Below are 24,421 nucleotides of genomic sequence, written 5' to 3'. Positions count from 1 at the left end.
GATCAATCATTTCAATTCATTGATTCTTTGCACTTTCCAAGTAGCTTCCATCAGAAGCTAAGGGTACTTCACAATATTTAAGTCATTAACATTCATCCAAAGAAGTTTTTGAGGTAGCTGAGCCAAGCATCAAACTTCTTTAGTTTATAGGAGAGAAACTGAGAAAACAGTTAAGGGATGTGTCCACGATCATTAAGGCTTTTAATCATCTAGTTTCCCAAATTAGATCAGAATTTACATTTAAACCCCTTATATTACTCTTGCAAAAATTAAAGTGTATTCGTGGTTTATGGATTTTAAATATGCATTTCTTTAATCACTGCCACTAAAATGACAGGTCCTTTCTCCTAATTGAGAAATGGTTGGGACATATATTTAAAATAAGTTCATGTAATCAGAGATAAGATTTTGAGAGCCACAAGGTCATGTTAAATGTCCAAGCAAGTGGGTCCTTTTGGTTTTGTGAATCTGGCTTCCTGGTGAACCTGTGTTCCTGTGTTCCTATGAAACAAGCCTAAACAACACATCTGAACTTTGAATGCAATTTACAGAGTGCTGGTAAGAGGTGGTGATCTTAGTACAAACGGTTTATGTGGGGAGGCAAAGATATTCTAACCAAGTTAAGTGAAAAATGACTATTTAATGCACTGTATGTAGAATTGTTAAATAAAAAAGATAGGCTTTTGAGTAGGCTTAAAGTGACAGTTTGGAGGAGGGTTTATTGACCAGATGCAGTGAATCTGAGATCAATTAATTTTGCTTTGAAGTTTGTTCTTGATCCAGATCTTCAATAAGAAGGTAGTTTCCAAATCACTGGTCTGTGAACACTACTTGTGATTAATTACCCTTTTATAATCTTAGGAATTCTGTTCTTTGCTGTATTTTGAATAACTCTGACTCCATGGGGAGTTGTATTTTGGCTGGTATATTTGGAACTGTTAATAAACACCTACTTCCTGTTTTTCTTACTACTGTGTATAGCAAATTGTAAAATTACTTGTATTGCCATCTCTGTTTTTTGTGTGTTTAATCAGCCCTGATTTACGTTGTGGGATAATCCGCATCACAGTCTTTGCCAACACATTTCTCATAGCTTCGAAATGTATGATACTCTATCTTCCTATTGCAGTACAAACTGGAAGGATGATAGGAGAAAGCATTCCATTTCATCAGCACAGAAAAATTGGATCATAGTATCATGAGCCCCAAATAACTCTTGGAAAGAATTTAGTGTATTTTCCTTTTATTTTCTTGTATATATTTTTGAGGTCAGCAGCTTTATGCTTTTAGGAAGACATATGATGGGATAGGTAGTGCTTTTCTGTTTTCCTTTGAGGTGTTATTTTTCTTGGTAAAGTCTAAACAGTGCATTCAGTTAATAATAAGAACTATTATTATTATTATTCATCTCAGGTTTTTAATTTGCAAAATGTTCTGGTTGCTTTCATTGCTTGAGCTAGCCTGGCCAGCACTGAGACATCTGGCTTGTGTTGTGTGGGCTGCAGGTTCACACTGAAGTTCGGGAAGTTGCTGACCTAGGAGAGGTTGGGGATTCCCCTAGAAGATGAGGCACCTGGAGAGCACTGGCTCTGGGTCTAGCCCCGGCCCCAGGAGGAGGTGACTCTCTTTGCCTTACAAGTCTAGACTGTTACTGAGTGAATGATCAACAGATATTCATTCTCTTTTGCTGATAGAAAAGCACAGAGAGTTAATTAGTCACTGGTGCCCTGGAATCCCCACCCTTTTTCTACTCTTTCACGAGAGCCCCCCCCCCCCCCCCCCCCCCCAGCCATTTCTGGTGACCCAAGTGGCAATGAAAAGTTTGAAAATGGTATGAGATGTTACTTAGGAACAGTCTACAAATTTGGTACTGCAAATTTGGTCATGGAGCAATACTACCCTTAGAGGTAGACAGCTGGGCCTCTATTCCCTCCCTCCTGGTTTAGAGGATATTGTTTTGCACCTAACTGCTTTGCACCTAAGCAGTGGGGCAAGATATTTTGGGGGGTCAAGGAGTATCCACCCAGAGCTCACACCCAACCCCCTCCATAATCTGGGTACCCAGAACTAGAGAATTTCTGTCCAATGATCTGATAAGTCTTCCAGGGCCTTCCCACGCAGGCCTTGTTCCTCATACATTCTCTTGAGGGGTCACTGGTGTATATGTGTGTGTTGGGAGGATGGAGTTTGGATATGAGAGATGGGGCATCTAGACATATGCACCCCAGACCTTACAATGTAGGATGGAGCTGGTGATGGGAAGACAGAGGGCAGGCTGATAGTGGAGACCTCCATTTATTTTCTTCTCCTGGCCATAAGATGTTAAGGGCAGGCCTGCCGTGTGGGACCAAAAGGAAGTAGGAGATTGAAAGCCTGCCGGGTGCTCCCCATGCTTCTTTCCTCTCCTTTCACCTTCTTTTAAGCTCTTAATGGCATTCTCACATCATCACTCCTCCCCTCTCTGCAGCTGGCTTCCCAAACCATCCTTTTGACCTCTCTTCACCGAACTCCAGACCCTCAGCTTCAACTGCCTCCTTGTCTTCTCTCTTTGGAGGTCCCATCAGCACCTTGACTACAACATGTTTAAAACCGGAAGGAAAATCAGAATCTCTCATGACCAGCTTCTATTTTTGAGATCTCTGCTCTGGCTAATCACGGTGCCTCCATAATTAGCCAGGCAGCTGTATTCAGAACCAGTTTTGACTTCTTGCTCTCCTCTACTGCCCTCGTGTAATAGATTCAAAACTAGTTAGTTAACTCTGGCTGTGGAGTGGAGTACCACTGGCCAAACCTCTAGTTCATCTCCCTCCTCACTGCTGCTGCCTCCCAGGTGGGAGGTGGCATTTTGTGGCTGCTCACCTACTCACCCAAAGGAACTTCTGGACTCACCTTCTCCAGGTTTGCTTTAACCCCCTATACCACCTGGCCAGGTTTGTGTTCCTGGGGAGAGTAGAAGCATTCATATCACTCCCCTGCTCAAAGGAGTCTCATTTCCTGATCAAATTTAGCAAAAACTCCTCCGCCAGTTGTTTAATTCTTTTATGTTTCCACGACATATATATTCTATATCTTTTATCAAACCATTGTGATCCATTAAGATCTAAAGTAATACCAAGAAACCTACCTTGTGTTCTCAACTGTAAAGAATATTTTTTTCTTTTTAAAATGTATTTTTTATTGTATAATACTTCAGAACAAAGAAGAATTGGGAATAATATGATGAACAGCACGTACTTTCCATTCCGCTTTACCAAATCCCAAGATCATGCTGTATTCATTTTAGAGTTTTTTTAAACTTAAGAAATATAACTGCACCATTATTGTAAAGGCTTCGGTGTACCCCAATTTCATCTTCTTCTCTCCTTCTTTCTTTCTCAGTGACCATCATTATTGTGAAAACAGTGTTTATTACCATACATATGTTTCTACTGCATACTTATGTATCCCAAAACATATCTTACTACTTTTCAGGTTTACAAACCTCAAAGTTTTAACTTGAAAGTTATAAATAATTGAGCAATAACTTTGCTCTACATATTACTTGACAGCCTTATCCACGTTTATTTCATTTAATGACTGTAGGTTATTCTACTGTATGAATATTCCAACTTTGTCTATCCATTTCCCTTTGATGGGCATTTATGTTGTTTCCAATCCTTTGCTCTTTATGAACAATAAGTACCTGCCTTGCCACATGTGCCTCCTTATAACTAAGTGCAAAAGTTTCTTTAGGGTTTAAAAGTGGAATTCCAGGGTTACTGGTGTGACCATCTTCAGCTCGCTAAAGAGCTCTGCATATTGTGCCCATTTATGTTTCTACTGGTAGGATAGGAGGGTTCCTGCTTCTCCACACTCTCACCTGCACTTGTGATCATCAGATTTACAAAATTTTGTGAGAAAGAGCAGTGTGAAATTGGATCTCATTGTTGTTTTAGTTTGTATTTCTCTGATTTTCAATAAAGGAGGTTTTTCTAGACAAGACACATGAAGTACAAGCATGAAAGGTCTGTGAAAGAGCCATATGTTTCACAGTCCAAGAAGAAAGATACCACAGAATTAAGAGATAAGACACAGACAGGAAGAAAAGATATGCAACACATAACACTAGTACACAAGGTTAGCATTCAGGACGTGTAAAAGAACTCCTGTGGATTTTAAAACAAGTCAACTCTGTCGAAAATGCACAAATGTTATGAACAGGCAATACTCAAAGAAGAAATCTCACACTGTCCTGGAACTCAGTAAACACTCGCTGGTTATGACAAGAATAGAATGAGTGGCCAAAGCAGATCTCTGCAGGTGTCAGGGTCTTCACTGGGTTCCGGAGGCACAGATTCCAAGATGGAAATTCGTGTCGGGGAAGTTTGATGAGGAATAGTCTCAGGAGGAATTGAGGAAAGCAGGATTGGGCAGAATGAGTTGATTTGGAAACTCTGGAGCAGGATGGCCCTTCACAGAGGTCCTGAACTGAGGCAAGGGGTTGGGCCTTTGTGTCCTTGCATCCACCAGTTACTGGTTACAGGCCTCCCCAGGGAGGGGAAGTAACCTTTGGAGAGGGGCAGATCCCTTTGGCAGAGAGACTGTCTAAGGAGGCTTTGTCCAAAAGAAATTCAGCTGTGAGCCAGCCATCTGTAGCTTACACTCCTGGCAGCTGGGGGAATGAGGCAGGAGCTGGGTGGGGCAACAACATCCACTTCATCTACTATGAAGATCCAGTGAATTAATCAAAGTATCATGATTTTGAATATTGACCATGGAGTCAGAAAGCTCAGAATTCGGTCCCCTATCCACTACCTATCCAGCTGGGTAGCCTTGGGCAAGTTAACTCTCATTACTCTTCACCATCATTCTTTCAACAAATATTGAGTCAAATATTGAGAGCACTTTCCTTGAGATTTTTTTTTTGGGGTGGGTGGGTAAGTGAATGAATACTCATAATGAGTTTAACACAGCTCCTGGCACATGTCTAATGCTTGATGAACAGTAACTATTATTTATTGTTATTAATAATACTTGCGAGGAAAAGCCTGTGTTTCTTTTGCTCTGCCAGTGGAATATAGCTAGAAACTTTCTCAGAATGTGCTTCTGTGGCTTTCTTAGATAAATAGAATACTCAGGAGGTTAGTGGGATTTAGAGCAGGCTTATTCTCTAGTCTAAGCCGGTAAATGCCTTAGCCATTTAATAAAACATTTCCTGTATTCATATTTAAAACTCAACTGACTTCCTACTTCTCAAGGCCAATTGTTATTTTTCCCTTCCTATTTTCATATGACTTGATTCCTGTAACAAATAGGTAATCTCAGGCAAGAGAAATGACTCAAATGCCCCATCTCCACCTTGACTATATCAGGTCACTATGGTAAAATTATTTTAGAAAATTATTTCCATGTCAGAGTTAGGTAGAATCAAATAAATTTTAGAGCCAGAATGAACTATAAGCCTTAAAGCTCATCCAGGGTTATTGTTCCTTTCCCTCGCTCCTTCCTTCCTTCCTTCCTTCCTTCCTTCCTTCCTTCCTTCCTTCCTTCCCTCCATCTCTTTCTCCTTTTTCTTCCTTCCTTCCTTCCTTTCTTTCTCTTCCTTCCCTCTTTCTTTCTTTCTTTCTTTCTTTCTTTCTTTCTTTCTTTCTTTCTTTCTTTCTTTCTTTTTCTTTCTTTTTTTCTCTCTTTCATGGGAATCTACCTCCTCTCATCCCCTGACACCTTTTTAATGAATGAAATCTTGTGCAGCAGCCCATTATTTAGAGCAAGAAAGCTGAACAGCTCTGGTTGGAGTGAGGATAAGGAGACAATAATTTGCCCCCTCTGTCTGCTCCTTGCAGTTCACCTTTTACTATAGCTGTCTCCGATGTATCTCTTAGTCATGGCTTAAAAAATAAATCACTGTGTAGTCCAATAACCTCACTATAAAAATGAAGAAATGCCTATTTTACTCTTCCCTCACTAGCTACTTCTCAATCATCTTTCCTGAATCCTCTTCTTTTTCTGCCACTGGGGCTCCTCAGGACTCCATTCTTGGACTTCCCATATTTCTGAAGTCACATTTTGATGATCCTTTCCAATCTCATGGCTTTCAATTCTCTCTGTATGCCATTGATTTCCAAAATTATATCTCCACCCCAGACCTCTCTCTCTCCTGAAATCCAGACATAGTCCCAACTGCCTAACTGACACCTTTCCTGGATATCTAATAGCCTCAAAATAACATGTCCCAAATGGGACTCCTGGTCTTCTCATGGAAAGCCTGCTCTATTTTAGTTAATGCAACTCTGTCCTTCCAGTTGCTATCCTCAAAATCTTAAAGAGTGGTTCCTGGTTCTCTCTTTCATGGTCCATATAGAAAACATCTGGAAATCCTGTGGTCTCCATGTTCAAATTTTTCTTTTTGGATTAAATCACTTCTCCTTCATTGACATGAACTTGTCTCCTAACATCCTCGTCTCTGATGTGTATTTTGCAATACTGTGGCCTCTTAATGGGGGTGATAACATAATTTATCATCTGAACTAGGACACTTTGAAGACTCAAAGCAGAGGGACATTAATAATTGTACTCAGACACAATGTCCAGGATTGTTTTGGGCAAACAGGAGGTATGGTCACCCTACTCTTAACTCATTTTCCTTTTTCTGCTCTTTCTACCTTTGAAATCTTATCCCAATGTATCAGCCAATGTAAAAGTGTTCAACTCTAGCTTTAGATATCACACTGTTCTAATCCCTTCAATGGACTTCATTTCATGTAAAGTAAAAGCCAAAGTCCTTCTGAGGTTCTATACCATCTGCTGCTCCGACCTCATTTCTTACTACCTTCCTCTGCCTTTCTTTCCAGCAGCCTCTTTTTTAATCATACCAACCATGGTCCCACCTCAGGACTTTGGTATTGACTGTTTTTCTGCCTGTAATGCCCTTTCCCTAGACATTTGCACGGCTGCATTTCTTATCTCCTTCACAGGTCACCTGCCATTGAGGCCTATCCTTACCATGTTCTTTTTTTTTTTTTTAAGGAGCCTTATATAGTTCATTCCACCTCCCCCTGGAAATTTGTAGTTTTATTTTATTTTATTTTATTTTATTTATTTTATTTTATTTTTTCCTTTTTAAAATTTAGATTCAATTAATTATCATATAGTGTATTATTAACTTCAGAGGTAGACTTCAGTGATTCATCAGTCTTATATAATACCCAGTGCTCATTTCATCACTTACATATTCTTTTAAATTTAACCACCCTCTTTTACTCCCCATTCCCCTTTCTTTGCCTTATTTTTTAAAACAATTTTATTTATGTATTTGGCTGAAAGAGAGAGAGTGAGCACAAGCAGAGGGAATAGCAGGCAGAGAGAGAGGGAAAAGCAGACTTCCTGATGAGCAAGGCACCTGATGCGGGCTAAATCCCAGGACCCCAGGATCATGACCTGAGCCGAATGAAGGGAGACGCTTAACTGACTGAGCCATCCAGGCACCCTGTGCTTTAATTTTTTCATAGTTCTCCTCTGACATTGTATATAGTTTGCTTATATTTTTTTTCTGTTTTTAGTCAATAAACAGAAAACTCCATGTGGACAGGGTTTTTTGTTTTTTTGTTTTTTTTTTCTTGGTTTCTGCTATACCTCCTGAGCCTAGAATAGGGGCTGATATGTAAATTGAAATAAAAAAAATATTTGTTGATAACTGAGTGAAGAAGGCAAAAGCCTCAGAAGGTTGAAGAGCCTCCTTCAACCTCTAAATGAGCTTGTGGAAAGTTCAGATCTGGAGCTAGAGTTCCTGCCTGCCCATACAGGGGCTTTGGTTGGGAATATAGGACCAGGACATGCAGTAAGATAACAGACCAAACTGCTGATTGCTCAGCTGGGCTCTGTTATAACTGGGCACTTAGTCTTGTTCAGATCTGGATGTCATTTCTGAAACCTGGGTACTGAAAATGACCTTAGAAACAGGTCAGAAAAATTCATGAAGAACTAATTCTTAGCAGAAATAATTCTTGGTCTTAAGAGCAGTGATGTGACAATAAATGAAATCCTATTTAGAGGTTGATCTAAGAAGGATTTCTGTTTCAATCCTATTGAACTGGAGATTTAAAATAGCACTTTTCATGGTGACTGCATCAGAAAACAGAATAGTCCTAGGACATTGATTATGTTTAGAGAGGAAAATGGTAGGCTGGAGGCTGAGCTCCACAAATGCTTGGAAATCAAGAAATCTCAGTGGTTCTACTTTAATCCTCTATTTCTTTGAAAGTGTAAATTGTGCCTTCCTGCAAATAGTGGGGTAATGAATTAGCTGAATTTTCAGTATGAATATGTGAATTGCTTCTGGTAATGTGTAACTTCTTCCTTTCTTGTGTCAAAAATGTCCTCCCCACACTCTTTCCTAAGTTCCTTTCAAATAAGAATCCAAAGGTTAGCTATTTTCAATAGTTTGAAATATTTGTGTTGCTTTGTATGTTGTATGTGCTTTTAAAATGTTATTAAACTACTTCCATGAGAGTCTGTCCTGTATCTCCAATTAAATTTACAATCTTCTGAAGGTAGAGGAGGGGTCACTATGTACTTTTTTTTTTTTTTTTTTTAAGTTTCTTTCCAATAAGGCTATTTATCACATAAGGGCTAGGAAGAGAATGAGAAAAACTTGATTCCACTTTTGGTTTTATTTTTCCTACCTATATAATCTCTCTGTAGTTTAGTTTCCTCATTTGTAAAATGAGAATACTACCACTACTACGAAGAGAAAGAAAAACTTCAGTGGGCAGGACAGAATGCAGAGTAAGTAATGTATGTGTAAGTATCCATTGGGTTGTCTGTCCTGGACTCTCACCTTTGGGATAACTGCCCTCTGCTCCATGACCCGGCCTCCTCCCATCTGCATGTTACGATGGCTGGGATCCCGCAAGACATGCCTGAGCAATATGACAGCAGCCTCCCTCCCTCAGGTGACTGACAAAGGATGCATAGGATCCAGACCAACAAGGCTCTTTACACACTGGGCAATAAGGCCAAGAAATTCCAGTCTTATATGGCCATTCTTCTAAACAGAGAGGAGGTCAACTCCAAGGGTGCTGGTGGGTGACATTTTTTCCACCCCTCAGTGGAATCAGAGAGAAAGCAGCTCTACAGTTAAAGAGAGTAAAGTTAAACAAAAGAGAGAGAGAGAGAGAGGATTTGGGTGGTTTCCTGGACTTTAGCATTCTACTTCCTCATCTTCAGACCTGGCTGCATTCCTGGTCCAAGGTCAATGAGAAATACTGATATCCACATAATCAATTACTATTGTTATATATTATTTGCTATATTTAGATTGTGTCAGTTTCTGTGACAACCCAAAGTCTGCTGGTTGATACACGGTGTGTGGAAATGATTTATAAATGAGGTGTAATAGATTGTTACCAAGAACTTCTTATTCATTCTGTTCCCTGTACTCTTTTTATGCTTGAGTCACGGATGGCAGTAGAAATGTGTTGAGATTTTGAAATGTATCGGCACCTTAATGTCCACTTTCATCCCTAACATGCACTGAGCCATCTTTTGTTACCAGCCAGCACCAAATATTGTTTCCTTTGCATTAAATCAGGGTGATACAGCTGTTCTGTGGGTAAGAGAGGAATTGGGACTTCTGTGGTAGCAAGCTAAGATTGTTCCAGGGAAGTAAGAATGTGCAGACCCTGAGATTGACCACTTCAACACAAAGCCTCCTAGAGCAACAATTTTTGTGGGAGGTAGAGAAGTAGGGGGTGGGCTAGAGGCCTACTGGTGAAGCCAGGCTATTTCACAGTCTGCTTTCAGAATCACTCCAGACCAGAACTTACAGGAATGCCAGGCTGTGTGTGTCTCATATTCAACACTTGTATGTAGTCCATTTTAGTTTTGCTCCTGCCACTTCATAACATGACCTCTAAGAACCAAGATAAAATGAGACAGATGTGCTGCAGGGTCAGATGCAAAGATCTGTACATTGAACTCTTTTCCTTTTCCTTTCATATTGCACTTTTAAAGACTTTAAAAAAGAATAACAGAAAGGACTCATTCAAGGTTTCTATTTGATAAAGCTTGATAGGGAAGTTGAGAACGTGCATATGCAAACATCTTGGTTGTTTGCTAGCTATAGAGGATGCAGTTAAGGGCACCATTCTTTTTTTTTTTTTTTTTTTTTTTAAGAGCACCATCCTGAGCCTTTCTCCACACCTCCCATGTACAAAGTCAACAAATGAGGTTAATTACAGGCGCTAGTGTCAGAAATAATTTTGGAGTCAGGACAATGGTGAGCAACCTTGCCCTCCACAAGGAATGTGCGGCTCTGCATGGCAAATATCACAGATGTTATGGCACTCTGAGCAAAACCACATTTCTCTGTCATCTATTCTTTTGTTAAAATTCAAGTGCCTTCATTACAAGTTGAGCTGGATCTGTCTCCCATCACTGGAAAATGCAAGGAGGGTCTTGAAAACCAGCACTGCGATGGTTCTTAGAATGAGAAGAAATGGATATGTTGGAAAAATGGATGGCAGAGTATGTGGCTTAAGCCATCTCTTGCTGAGAGGTGGCCAGCTAGCAAAGGAACAGGAAGGCAAAACAGAAACCTGGTCAGAATTAAACTGAACAACCCAGATGAGAGCCAGAGGGAAGCCCTTAGTTGCAATTTTGTGATGAGAGAGTCCCACCATCTCTAATGGGGTGTGCAGAGGAAATCTGCTCCCCTCCAAACTTAGTTTCATTCCTCCACACCTGCCTTGATTTTAACAGCTTTAAGATATCCTGAAAAACAGATGATCAAATGATTTTCCGTCTCCAAACTTCTCTATGGCATGTCCATAGAGAAATTTTTTATTTTTGTTAAATTTTTAAATTTTTAATTTTTTTATTATTGTTATTCTATAAAAGTTCTGTGACCTGCCAATTTGGAGATACCAAAATACATTTATGCCAATTTGGAGATACCAAATACATTTATGGCATTGCAAATTATACACAATTATATTGAAATTCAATGACTTCAGAGTGTTCTGAAGACAAAAGTTATATTCTTTGATTGGTCTATATATAAAACTAACAGCAGAAAGAGGTATATTATTAGTCATCCTCATACATTATCAAGTCCCAAGATAAGTGGTATGCTCTTGTCTTAATTTCTTTTCAAGTAATGAGTTATTACACAATTAAGGAGTATACACACTTTGGGATTATATTTGGGTATGGATCCTGGCTCTGCCACAGCAAGTGTATCATTTGGGAAATTTAAATAAACTCTTAAAACCTCAGTTTCTTTTTTGGTAATTTGAGAGTAAAACCTTTTAGAGTTGTGATAAGAATGAAATTAAATAACAAATATAAATAAATAGATAAATAAAATAAGTTACTTTGAGTCAATGAATATTGTTACTTCCTACCTTATATACACTCCCTCTTCTCTTCCAGGTTACATTTGCAACTAGCACACACTATCACATTTTGATTCCTTCTGCCTTCCCTATTTATTTTTTAATTGATTTTCTCTTCAAAGGAGGCATTACAAAACAACAAAAGAACTAGTGGAAAATAATCCCCTTTGGAATAAGTTGATTAATTACTGCCAATGCTGAGTGCAGTACCTCTCATTTTGTAGGTGCCCAAGGTTTTGATTAATTGATTGATACACCAAATGCATTAATTTAAAATTTCAAGCTTTATTTTCAAAGGAACAGCCACAGTTGCCAAGCAAGGAATTAAACCTTTCTTTAAAAAAATTTCCATGCCTGAAAGGATAGTATGATTGGTTCCAGAGAACAGAATTAGGGATAGAGTTGGTCCTAGGGAAGGGAATTTCAACTCAATTTTAAGAACTGTTTAACAATTAGAATTGACCTATAGTGGGTATATTAGAAGATGAAATGATCTTAAAACACTCACTTTCCCTGAATGCCTCTCTCCACATATAAAATATTAATTTTTTTAATTAATTGAAACCATAAGAAGTTTTATCTCTATTTATGAACCAGAAAATGTTAGTGAACTTTAACCAGTCGCTATATACTAGGTCTTGGAATTTCAGAGCAATGTGCCAATTCTGGACAACATCGGGAAAGTCTGTTCTTATCTTGGGTGAATGTAAGGTGTGGGGAATATGGATATAAGATAAGTGAATAGGAATTGTGCTCTACCTCTGCTTATAACTCAGTTTTGAAAGGGTCAAGAAGCGAGCATGCAAAATTTAGCTCTATGACGAATCAGGTAGCCAGGATCCACAAAAAGTTTTTTTGAAAAGTTGCTCTGGGCACTCTTGTTGAGTGTTCTAGACTGCTTTCACAGATAATTTACTCAGTGCTCTCCTGGGTGACCAATGGAGCATCTAACATTGGCAGCAATCAAGGGCCAGTTTCTTTTTTTAAGATTTTATTTATTTATTCATGAGACACACACACACACACACACACAGAGAGAGAGAGAGAGAGAGAGAGTGAGAGGCAAAGACATAGTCAGAGGGAGAAGCAGGCTCCCCACAGGGAGCCTGATGCAGGACTCAATCCCAGGACCCCTGGGATCATGCCCTGAACTGAAGGCAGATACTCAACTGCTGAGCCACCCAGGCATCCCAAGCAAGGGCCAGTTTTATGACATTCTCTGTCTATCACATGGACTTAAAGAACCCAGTGGAGTCCCATCCTAGAGCTATCCCTATCTCTAAGAATGAGAGGTAGAATTCAGAGAGGGAAAAGAAAAGGCTAAATTGAATTAGCTTTTCCATTTATCCTTAATCTTCCATCTGTTTAAAAGACAAACTTTGAACAGAAGCTGATTTAATCAGTCTAATAATTCAGGTTGGGAAAGAAATTTGAAATCCTCACAAATTCTGAGAGCTGTGTATCTATTAACTTGGCCCTGTATAGAACCATCCAGAGAGGTAGTAGAAGCTCTCATCCTGGTAGAGCTTTTTATGGAGGGTCAATGCAGTAGGTATGAGGGTGGGCAGGTCAATTTTAAGTTATTTTACAATTTGGGAAATCTATGAGAATTTTTAAAACAAGGTGGAATGATTTCCAGTTTTGGAGGTGCGAAACTTTGGACTAGAAGTTTTTACCATGTGATTCTGCCTACAGACCTGCTTGCTGTGGCTATTAGAATTTCAGTGAAGCTGCTGGGTAAAATCTGCATTTTCTCTAGTGCTACTTTCACAAAGAGGTCGACCAGAACTCTTACCTCTTGCCCTAATTTTTAGCTGCTCAAAAGGAAGCTGCGGAAACACCTTGGATTTAATCATGGCAAATGATGTGTTTACCTCAGAACATTTTAAGTTAATGAAAAACCTGGAAAATATCAATTTGGTCATAATGCAAAGTCCAGAAAGCAGTAAATAATTCTGGCACCTTTCTGTGTCTGTGAAACACAAAACTAGCTTTGTTTTATTTTTTCTATTTTAAATCTATTTTCTGTTTTAAGTCTCAGTGGGATATATTTTCAGCTTTGAAAGGCTCATTAAATCACAGATCCTTAAATTAGGTGCTTTTCAATGGGTTTGAAAAACACAAGCACCCATAAGTTCTACTAATTCATACTGTCTTGAGTTGTCTAAGTGGACACATTCACATTCAGGGAAACCTGGTCAATTTGCTGAATCACTACATGGCAGAAACATTTTAGTTTATCAACATATACTTGAAGAAATTTACCCATGTCTACATGGGTTTCTTAATCCATACTTATTTTATAGTCTTTACTGTATGATTGGCAGATTAAATGCTCCATTTACATACTGTGAAAGGTATACTTCATGCTAAAAATATTCCTGCTTAAGGGCACATGGCTTGGGTAGAGGGAAGAAGTGTTTAGGGATTGGCATGGTGCAAGGGTTGCTTCCTGAGCCTATGCATTTCAGTGTGGTCTAGGGGGTGTAATACGTTCATTCAACCAGAATTTACTGAAAATCTGCTATGTGCCAAGTCCTGTGTTGGACACTCTGGATAGCACCATCTACCTTATGAGCTTATCGATTTTGTCCATTGCTTGTGATTGCCAGGGATAGCATACAAGATTTGGGTGAAGGGAAGCATGAAGTCAAAATATAGTATTGACTGGATTGGGACTGATCCCAGCATAATTCAAGGGGGACAACCTAATCCTCTCTTAAGTGTGGGCTCCTAGGTTCAGGTTCTCAGGAGCCTGTTATGTGGCCAGAAGAATAAAAAACATTTTTATCCTATTGCTTACCTTATAAAAAGGAACAAGCAAAATATTTACTGAATCAAAAATAGCCAGTGTTATTGGGTTCTTATTATTTTCAAGGAGCTGTACTCAGTATCCTGTAAACATAGCCTCATTTAACTTTAACTTCAGCCTCATGAGCTGCACACTGCTATTATCTCACCTCTACCATTAGGGAATTGAGGCTTAGAAGGCTAATTCACTTGTTCAATGTCCTGTGGCTGTCGAATGAGAGGGAAGTCATTGAATCCCAATCTCTGACTTCAAACCTCATGCTCTTGACTCGTCACTACTGATGCAACTGATGGATTGCCGAAGGCATGCAGGGAAATCCAAATACACTGCTCCTCCTTCTCCAGCCTCGTAATGACCTAATTATCATCCCAAGCCTGAAACCTGGGAGTCAACTTGAACTCTTTTTCCTCTCTGGCTCTTTCCCTTCACCCATCAGTATTTAAATCCCGGTGATTTTAATTCTGAATATTTCTTGAATCTGCCTGTATTCATCATTTTTTAAAACCTGGACAATTATAGTAATTTCTCAGCTATCACCTCTATCTCTCTTCCCACCCAATCCTTACAGTGCTGCCAACAATATTGAACAACAACGACGTTCGTGCTGCATCTCTGCTTAAAAACCAACAGTGGCATTCAGACCCCTCATGACCTAGACCCTCTACCCACTCCTTCCTCTCACTGTATGCTCCAGGGAGCTTGACCTGGTTATGGTCGACTGCTGTTGCTGTTGTTTCCTTGCCTCTGCCTATCCTTTTCTCTATGACCAGAAGGACCTCCTCATTGTTTTCTGCCCAAGGAACTGGCTCTATGGTCTCCTCTGAGAAGCCTGTCCTGCCCCTCCCAGACAGAGGTGGTTACCTGCTTCCAACTGTACCTTATCAGTGTCTCTGTGATAACAGGCACCACTTGGAGCTCCATTTTAATGCCTGCATGTTTCCCCCTCCACTGCATAGTGAATGCTTCAAGGCAGAGAAATGTAACCTATTAGACGTAGTATATTAGGAGGAGCTGTCCATGCCACAACAAACACCAGTAACAGGCATCTTCCATACTCTAAGTCTCAATGGGAGTCCTGCTCAAGGTCATCAGAAGAGAAGCTTTCCATATAGGAATCTTGGACATGTGGACACCTATTTTGCTAGTGAGATCAGCCTGAATGTCAACACCACCAGCACGGTCCCTCTGTATTTCTCTGCTGGAATGTACTAACTTAGGCTTCCCGCTCACCTCCTCAGCTATGCTGTCCTCTATGTGTGTAGCAGGGAAAGTTTTGCCAGATCTGGTGTTCCTCCTTCCTAACTGGGCATCATAGTTCCCTTGTCCCTGCATGCCCAGAGACATCACAGGAACATGGTCTGTTTGTCTCCTCCCTGAACAATATCCCCTCCTCTACCCTTCCCTGTGTTTATATGCACATCAGTTTTGTTTTTGTTTTAAATAACTAGAAGTATGACATTCATAGGTTTTCTTTGGGGTAATTTGTGATATGGGGCTCTTGCCATTGTAAAGTGTTGTACACTTCCTTTGGAGCTCGGTTTTTATTTGGGTTATTACTAAGACCGTTGTCCTCTCCTGGGACCACAAATCCTGGCATGTGCATAGCCTTGCCACAACTCCCCACTGCCCATGGACGATATCACAGATTATAGCTTCTTGCCACTAAGCCTGGACATAGCCTCAGGATCTCCCTTAACCCAGGATTTCAGGTAGCTACTACCAACACTTGGAGTTGACACTTAAGAAGAAAACTCTTTTCTACCTTCATTTCACAGGTCAGTTTGACCTGTGCTCTTTTTTTTTTTTTTTTTTTTTTTTTTTGCGTTTATTCTATGCAGAATTTACTTCCAGGCCATAAGTTTTTTTTTCTTCAGTTTCTTCTGGGGTATCTTTTTCTTCTGTGCAACCTCCTCTTCTGGTTTAAGAACAATCTGCTCTTTTTCAGTAAGAATCATCTTGATGTGGCAGGGAGAGCTCATGTGTGGGTGGATCTGGCCATGAGCCCTGTAGGTTCTATGTCACATCTTGGGGGCCTTGTTCACCTGGATGTGCTCAGTGACCATAGAATCTACATCTAAACCCTTAAGCTCAGCATTACTCTCTGCATTTTTAAGCACGTGCAGTAAAATTCAGCACTCTTCTTGGGCCACCGACCCTGTGTCCAGCCCCACTGTTTGGCCTGTGCACACCTACCAACTCCACCATTGTAGTGATGGAATGGCACACACCACTTCTGCAAAGTGACATCTTTCAGATACTTGGTGGCTTTTTGGATATGCATACCCTTGATGGCCTGGGAAGTTTCATGTGTGTTCTTAAAGTGAACACGAAGATTTGAACCTCTCAATTTGTATGATTTTGTAGGGCTTTCTGGATCCAGCGAGTAGTGAACCATTTTCGGAGGTCACCTCAGGCTGCTCAGGGGAAGAGCTTGACCTGTGTTCATATGTTGGCTGTACAGTCTACCTAGTACTTCTTGGAGAAAATAGAACTATCTTTCCCCAGGGACCACAACATGATTTGTATTAATTTTCATCTTGTTTCCATGAAGCTGTTAGATCCTTGTGGATGAAAATTTAAGAATCTGTAGAAGTCCTCCTAGGTATAATGTTAAAGGTGCATGAAACCCAGAGTTATTTGTTGTTACCAGGAAAGGGGTTGCTGGTGTCTGCTCACGAGGAGAGTACCTCCTTAAATATCAATGCACTGGCTATTCATATTAAGCTCAAAGGGGAGAATAATTGATAAATCTCATGAGATAATGTGCACATGGTGTGAGAAACAGGGACAAGAATTTGAAAAGCTACAGAAGACAGTTTGACTTTTTAAAAGTAAATGAGCAAAAGTGGACAACAATGATCACAGATTTGAATGTTACTTCTGTATTGAAACAAACACAATAAAAACTACTGAAGAAAAATAAAAATGTAAGTTTCAGTTAAAACCTAATGAGATTCTGTAGCAAGCAGATAACTAAATATTATACTTGCTTTCTTTTCATTTTTATTCCCTCAAAATAATCTTAAATGACAAGAAAACCCATATGTATGTCATTCAAGGTGGGATTGCAAATATTCAGCTGAGTGAGGATGAAATTTAGCTTTAACATAATAGTATACTAAAGGCCTACGGGGAGAAGATGAATGTCTATGAGGCAATCCTGAATAGTAGGAAGGAGGCTGAGCTGGGAGTCAGGGAGATTAGAGTTTCATCTGGTCTCTGCCTATTGCCAGCTTTGTGGTACACAGCAGATTTTTTAAAGTCTCTGAGCTGCACTCTCTGCATGTATAAAATGGAAATAGTACAATAGCCATGTGAACATATAATGCTGTAAAGTACTTCAAAAATCTAGGTCATAATCAGTGCTCAATCAGTGGGAACCTATGTATCAAGTGGACCCATAATATATAAAAATGCATTTTATTATTTAAATTGCAGTCAGAGAGATTTCTCTTGGTTAAGATAATCTCTTACTTCTCTGATAGATTTGTCACCAAGAGACCCTTAAATCAACTGAACAGCAGACTTGAACTAGAGGGGAGACTAGCTCTGAACAAATTGATCCAAATCTGATATGACCTTAAAGGCAGTTTTGACAACATTTGCTGCAGCCCCAAAGCCACTAATGCTTCATGTACTCAGTGAACAGGATGAACGGGGCTGGATCCCTCCAGGAAAATCCCCCCTGTGGCAAAGAATGACACAATGAACCCAGCTCCTAGCATGGGAAGTCCTTTCCTGGTCATAAGATTTAGCCTTTAGCAACTGTTTCAGAAGCAGCTGTAAATAGACCCAGAGAACATATCTGTTGCACCCTTGCATCTGAACCAACATATACTCAGAGCAAGACCAGAAATGATTATCAATTGGTCCTCAGACCCAAGTAGTACCTCTTATGGGCCAAATAGAATTCTAACTTTGACAATCCTCACTGCAGCTCCACGGGAAATCAACATTGCTGTTCTTATTTTATAGGCAGAAAACCCAAGGCACCAAGGGATTAAGTAATTTGTATTGGAACGAGATTTTACTAACTCCATAGAAAATTGACCTAAAACTTAAACATGGATAAACCACATCCTTTATTTAAACAATATTTTACAGTCTATGATGAAAGAATACTTAGAGATGGAATTTCCAGATTGGCTGTTCATGAACTCACAGAAATATTATGCAACTTTCCATTCATTCAGCAAACATTTATTCAGTACATACCAAGTGGTAGGCATTGTGATAGGTACTGGGGATATAAGCTCATATAAGATCATACCGGCCCCCAGAGACTCAGAAGGAGACACACATGTAAAGACATACAATAAAATGGCATGGGCATCATCATAGTGGCAAAAATCTATACATGGTATGATAGAGGCCCAAAGAGGGGGGCAAGTCCTGAAAGATCACTCTGTTTGTTTTGCCCTGGGTAGGCTTGGCAACAGAAAGAATGCTACTGAAGCCTTAAAGAGTTGCGGTACTTGCCAAATTTAAACCCACAAACAGGCGAACATAATATACATCTAAGTGCTAGAAGTCATGAGTGCATGTACACAAAGAATGTTATCTTTTATGTTTAGTATCTGAATTGAGATTTATTTATTTTTCAAATCCTGAAAAACTAGGCTTTCGAGTCTCCTACAATGTGACCTTTAAACAATAATTCCTTGCTAATAGCTAACTTGCCAAAGCAGAGACTTACCAGGGGGAGGGCTCAAAATCAACCCGGAGGTTTGATGGCTGGAAGGAGGGTGGAGTTCCAGGCCCTGCCAAAATTAAACACAGCTTTCAAGCCACTTACACACTCTCTTCTGGAAACATTCCGTTGCATTGACTTTGGCAACACCCCATTTTACTGGTTTCCTTCTAACTTACCAGCACTCCTTCTTTGTCCCCTTTGCTGACTCATCATCTTCTATCTTGAATGAAGGGGTTTTCAATACCCTCTTACTTTTCACTATACTTTCTCCCTGGGTAACTACATATAATGCTATGACTTCTATCGCGATCTAAACATCAGTCACTTTCACCTATCTCCAATTTGGAGTTTCTCTGTGTCATCTACACATGTATGTCGAACTCTGAACTTTGCATATCCCTTGGGCTCCTCCGATAAGACCTATAGAAGGCGGAAACTCACAGAATTTCCCTTCCAACTCCCTTCTTCTCAGGTGTTTTCTACCTTGGGAAGGGATCCTCTAACCTGACTTCATATTTGAGACATCAGAGCAGTGATGAAAATACACCTGTGCCTAGGCCGCTTTCTTAACCAATGGAATCAGAATCTTGGGGATGAGGGTCTTCAGGTGAGCTTAATGAGCATCCAGGCTAAGAATTGCTGAGCTCTTGCTCAAGTTGGAAGTCTATGGATTACCTTGATCTCTCTCTTTTCCTTATCCTTTCATACTCAGTCACCTGCTGTTTTATCTCCTAAATAGCTCTGACCTTATCTACCATTTTCCATCATCAAAGCCACTACCCTAAACTAAGACATCATCATGTCTTACCTGAAATAAACTTCTTGCTGTTCTCCTTGCCTTTATTCTTGTTCCCATCATATCATTAGTCACAGTGCAGCCAGGGTAACTTAAAAAAATCTGATCACATCACTTTCTAGCTTAAAATATTGCACTGTTTCTTTCTTTCTTTTTTTTTCTTTTTTTTGCTTGCTCTTAGAATAAGCCCTAGATCCTTATGGCCTATAAAGATATTGATATAGGGGCTACAGCCTTTTGGTATAGAAGCCCATTTGTTTGGGTCTGATCAGCAAACTCACCCATCTCTGCTCTTCTGATAACACAACTTCTTGACCAGCACACAGGCTGGGCTTATGATCATGTGTCTCAGGGGTGGGCTCAGTGATTGAAGTTTACCAGGTTAATAAGGTCCTCCTTCCTTACAATTTTTGGGGCTAGAGTAGAACCCCTTGCCTTGGGTTCATGGTGAAGACGTATGGATTTGGGGGGTCTTGGCAAATATCTCTCTTCCTCAACTCACAGTGTCAACCCAGTCCTATTGGCAACAGAGGGAAATCCTCTCTATGAGGACTTGATCCCAGGACCCCAGGATCACTACCTGAGCCAAAGGCAGATGCTCAACCACTGAGCCACCCAGGCATCCCATATATCTCAGTTTCATGACCCATGAGATCACCACCTAAGCCAAAACCAAGAGCCAGACACTCAACTGAGTAAACCACCCAGGCCCCTTGATCATGTATTTCTGTATTAATTGTATACAGAATATGTTATTCTGTATGAATGAGCTTTAATTTTAAAATCAGAAGAACAGCACAGATTTTTTTTTTTTAATTTTGTTTATTTATTCATGAGGCACAGAGAGAGAGAGGCAGAGACGCAGGCAGAGGGAGAAGCAGGCAGAGGTAGAAGCAGGCTCCATGCAGGGAGCCTGACATGGGACTCGATCCCAGGTCTCCAGGATCACACCCTGGGCTGAAGATGGTGCTAAACCGCTGAGCTACTCGGGCTGCCCCAGCACAAATTTTTAAAGTTTGTTGGAGCTGATCAAGCTGCGCTCCAAGGCTAATCATCTGTATCCCAACCTCCATTTTGAGGTTAATTTTCTAATAGTTTTTTCATGGTCTATTCTATAATAGGCACTTCACTGAGTTGGACTCTGTGCTTAGCAGAGAGTCTGCTTGAGGATTCTCTCCCTCTGCCTCCCTTACCCCAACTCTTTCTCAAATAAATAATTTTTAAAGAAATACAGGATCAAGTCTGAGGTTAGGGATGGAATAAAAGTCAGGGGTCAAGGCAGATCCATTGCAAAATGTTGAAGCATGATATCAAGGCCCTTCATTTGCTTAGGCCCCTTTAAAAGCCCTGGCAGGGCCCTGGTAATATATAGATATTGACATTTGCTTTTATAAAATATATATGGGATGCCCGGGTGGCTCAGTGGTTGAGCATCTGCCTCTGGCTCAGGTTGTGATCCTGGGGTCCTGGGATCAAGTTCTGCGTCGGGCTCCCTGCAGCAAGTCTGCTTCTTTCTCTGCCTACATCTCTGCCTCTCTATGTCTTTCATGAATAAATAAAGCCTTTAAAATATAAAATAATATAAATTGTATAAAAGTAAAATAACATCCATCAATGAAGGCTGCTTTCTCTTTTCACACTCATCTCTTCTTGTCATATTGCCCCTCCTGTCGAGGGGCACTGGGGTTGCCACAGGCCTTTTAAAGAACAGGCTACAGAAAAGTTGAGTCGAGGATTCATTTATGTTTAAGCCAGGGGAAATATTTACATTGTTTGCAATCATATCCACACAGAACTATTTTAGCTCGCTGTTTTGGTATAGAAATCATTTCCAGGCTCACCCCTGCCATCCATTGCTTCTACATTATAACCCAGAAGTGTAAAGCCAGAGTTTGCATGGAGGAAGTTATAGTTTCTACGAGTGAAAGTATGTGAGTGATAGAGAAGAAACATGGTTTGAATTCTATAGATCCAGAAGCCCATCTGTGGAAAATTCTTCCAATCAGGCAGACAAAAACTGTGACAGAGTCTTTCAGTTCCCATCAAGGTCTCATCAAAACCCAAGTTTTTTGCTGCCAGGAATACATGATAATGTAACTGATATACTTAAAAATATTTTAGAAACCTCTTAAAAGGCAAGTTATCAGAATACTGTGTTTGTAGGACACACATATGTAGCAGTGCTACAAGCTTTGTAGTACTTTATATCTTTATGACTTTGTATGTTTTATGCATCCCAACATGTCACTGAATTACATGAATATAATGGAAAGATATTTACATTTCTAACTGAATTAAAATGAAATAATGACATTGACAGTGATAACATAAAACTAATAATGTATGATGATTACAGATTCGTTGACTGGTTATTGAATGTTGTTCATTCGAAGTGTACTTAACTGGTCACTGCACGAGAATACTCAGGGCCCTGAAATGTTATGAAAGAAACCTGATGGAAGTTTTCCAAAATTTGACAAAAATCCTAAGAATGTACTCTATTTGCCAACAACAATTTGTGATGCTAAACTATTAGTAACTATCAACAGCTTTTCTAGACTATTAATAATTAAAAATAAATTTTGATTAATGATGCTAGAAGACAAATAGAATTATCTTCCTCTTCTCTCGAAGGACTGCTATTACAAAATCATTGGCATATGAGGAATGATCAAGAAGCAAATGTCAAGGCACACCTAGGTGGCTCAGTGGTTGAGTGTCTGCCTTGGGCTCGGGTCGTGATCTGGGAGTCCTGGGATGGAGTCTCACATCCTTCCCTGCAGGGAGCCTGCTTCTGTGTCTGCCTCTCTCTCTCTGTATCTCTCATAAATAAATAAATAAATAAATAAATAAATAAATAAATAAATAAATAAAATCTTTAAAAAAAGCATATAGTCAAAAAATATAGGAAACGTTCTTTAAAAGTCTGCCAGGGAATTAATAAAAATTGTTATTTTTCTGTTTTTTTTTTTTTTTTTTGATGCTTGTGCTTTTGAGGGTTATTAAAATTTGTAATGTGTTGTGTTTTTTCCTCATTTTACATAAAGACTTATTTTCACACCAGATGTATTCTTTTTCCTTCAGATATGACCTAGGCCTCCTAAGGTCTGAATCCAGTTCTGGTAAGGAATATCTCTTTTATGTTTTCAAAAAGACAGTGATTTCACATGTTGGCAACGTAGTTTGACATCAAATGGCTGCCTCAAAGTGTTAGGTCAAAACACCCTGCTTTGAACAAGGCCCATCCCAGGGAAAAGGATGGAGCACTGCTGGCTCAAGCCTCTCACTCACAAATCCAGACTTGACTATCATCTGCAAATGAGGTTACGCACAGTTACCAGGACATGCAGAACTGAAAGTAGAAGTTATTCATTGCACACCTTTATATGTGTGACCTGTTATCAGGCCACATGCTCTGGAGTGCACTTTGAACTGATGTTTTAAAATAATTATCTATGGCTAGTGCAATTACCGTGCATTAGATTCTTTCTTTCCTGTTAAAGGTTATTGATGTGTTAAGTGTAAAATATTTAAAATAGGCTATAGTTTCTGTAACCATGCCTTGACCTTGGGAGGGTTTTGCCTCACTGCTGGCCTTGATCTTTGGCCCATGAAAGCTGTGCTGAACTTGATTCTTTTCCTTCATGTCTGGCATATAGTAGGTCCTCAAATATTAGTTTTTTGCTGCCTTCCTCCTTTTATTTTTTTTCCCCCTGGGATATTGTTTTTTCTTTTTTTGTTTGTTTGTTTGTTTAATTAATTTTTTTTTATTTATTTATGATAGTAACAGAGAGAGAGAGAGAGAGAGAGAGAGAGGCAGAGACATAGGCAGAAGGAGAAGCAGGCTCCATGCACTGGGAGCCGGACGTGGGATTCGATCCCGGGTCTCCAGGATCGCGCCCTGGGCCAAAGGCAGGCGCCAAACCGCTGCGCCACCCAGGGATCCCGATATTGTTTTTTCTTTTATTTTTGTTTTGTTTTGATTTTTTTTGGTCTGTCAGGTATGGGAAAACTTTATTTTTTATTTTTTTATTTTTTTTAAAAGATTTTATTTATTTATTCATGATAGACATAGAGGGAGAAAGAGGCAGAGACACAGGCAGAGGGAGAAGCAGGCTCCATGCAGGGAGCCCGATGTGGGACTTGATCCCGGGACTCCAGGATCGCGCCCTGGGCCAAAGGCAGGCGCTAAACCGCTGAGCCACCCAGGGATCCCCTGGGAAAACTTTATAAAAAAGAAAACATACCTAAGGCATTCCAATTGTATTACCAAATGACTACCTTGATTAAGCTTTCTGCTGTGACAGAGTCCAGGTCTGTGACAACACAGCACGTAAGAACTATCTTCATGCCTGGCACAATTTTTTTGTTGTGTCACACAGGATTACAACTAGCTATCAACCACAACAGACTAGAATAAATTGTATTTATCAAGATGAAGACTTATGCTTAGCTATGAGATGATACACCTGAACTCTAGTCCTTATCCTATAAACAAAATAATAACAACTAATAATAACAACAAAATAATAATACTGTGCTATAAACCCTTTCTGGTGGATAAGGACCTTCTGAATTCTTCACAGCATGAAATCCCTTTAACAACTTTGGGACGTGGGTATAAACATTATCCTAATTTTGGAGAGAACAATGCTGTGTGGGGAATTAATTGGCTGACTCCGGGTGTGTTGGCCAATGAATGGAGATGCCAGAACTTGGGTCTAGGACAATATGAACGCTATGACTCC

The sequence above is a fragment of the Canis lupus genome, chromosome 8, assembly GCF_011100685.1.
Source record: "Canis lupus familiaris isolate Mischka breed German Shepherd chromosome 8, alternate assembly UU_Cfam_GSD_1.0, whole genome shotgun sequence".
NCBI lineage: Eukaryota > Metazoa > Chordata > Mammalia > Carnivora > Canidae > Canis > Canis lupus.
This window is presented reverse-complemented; position numbering follows the sequence as displayed.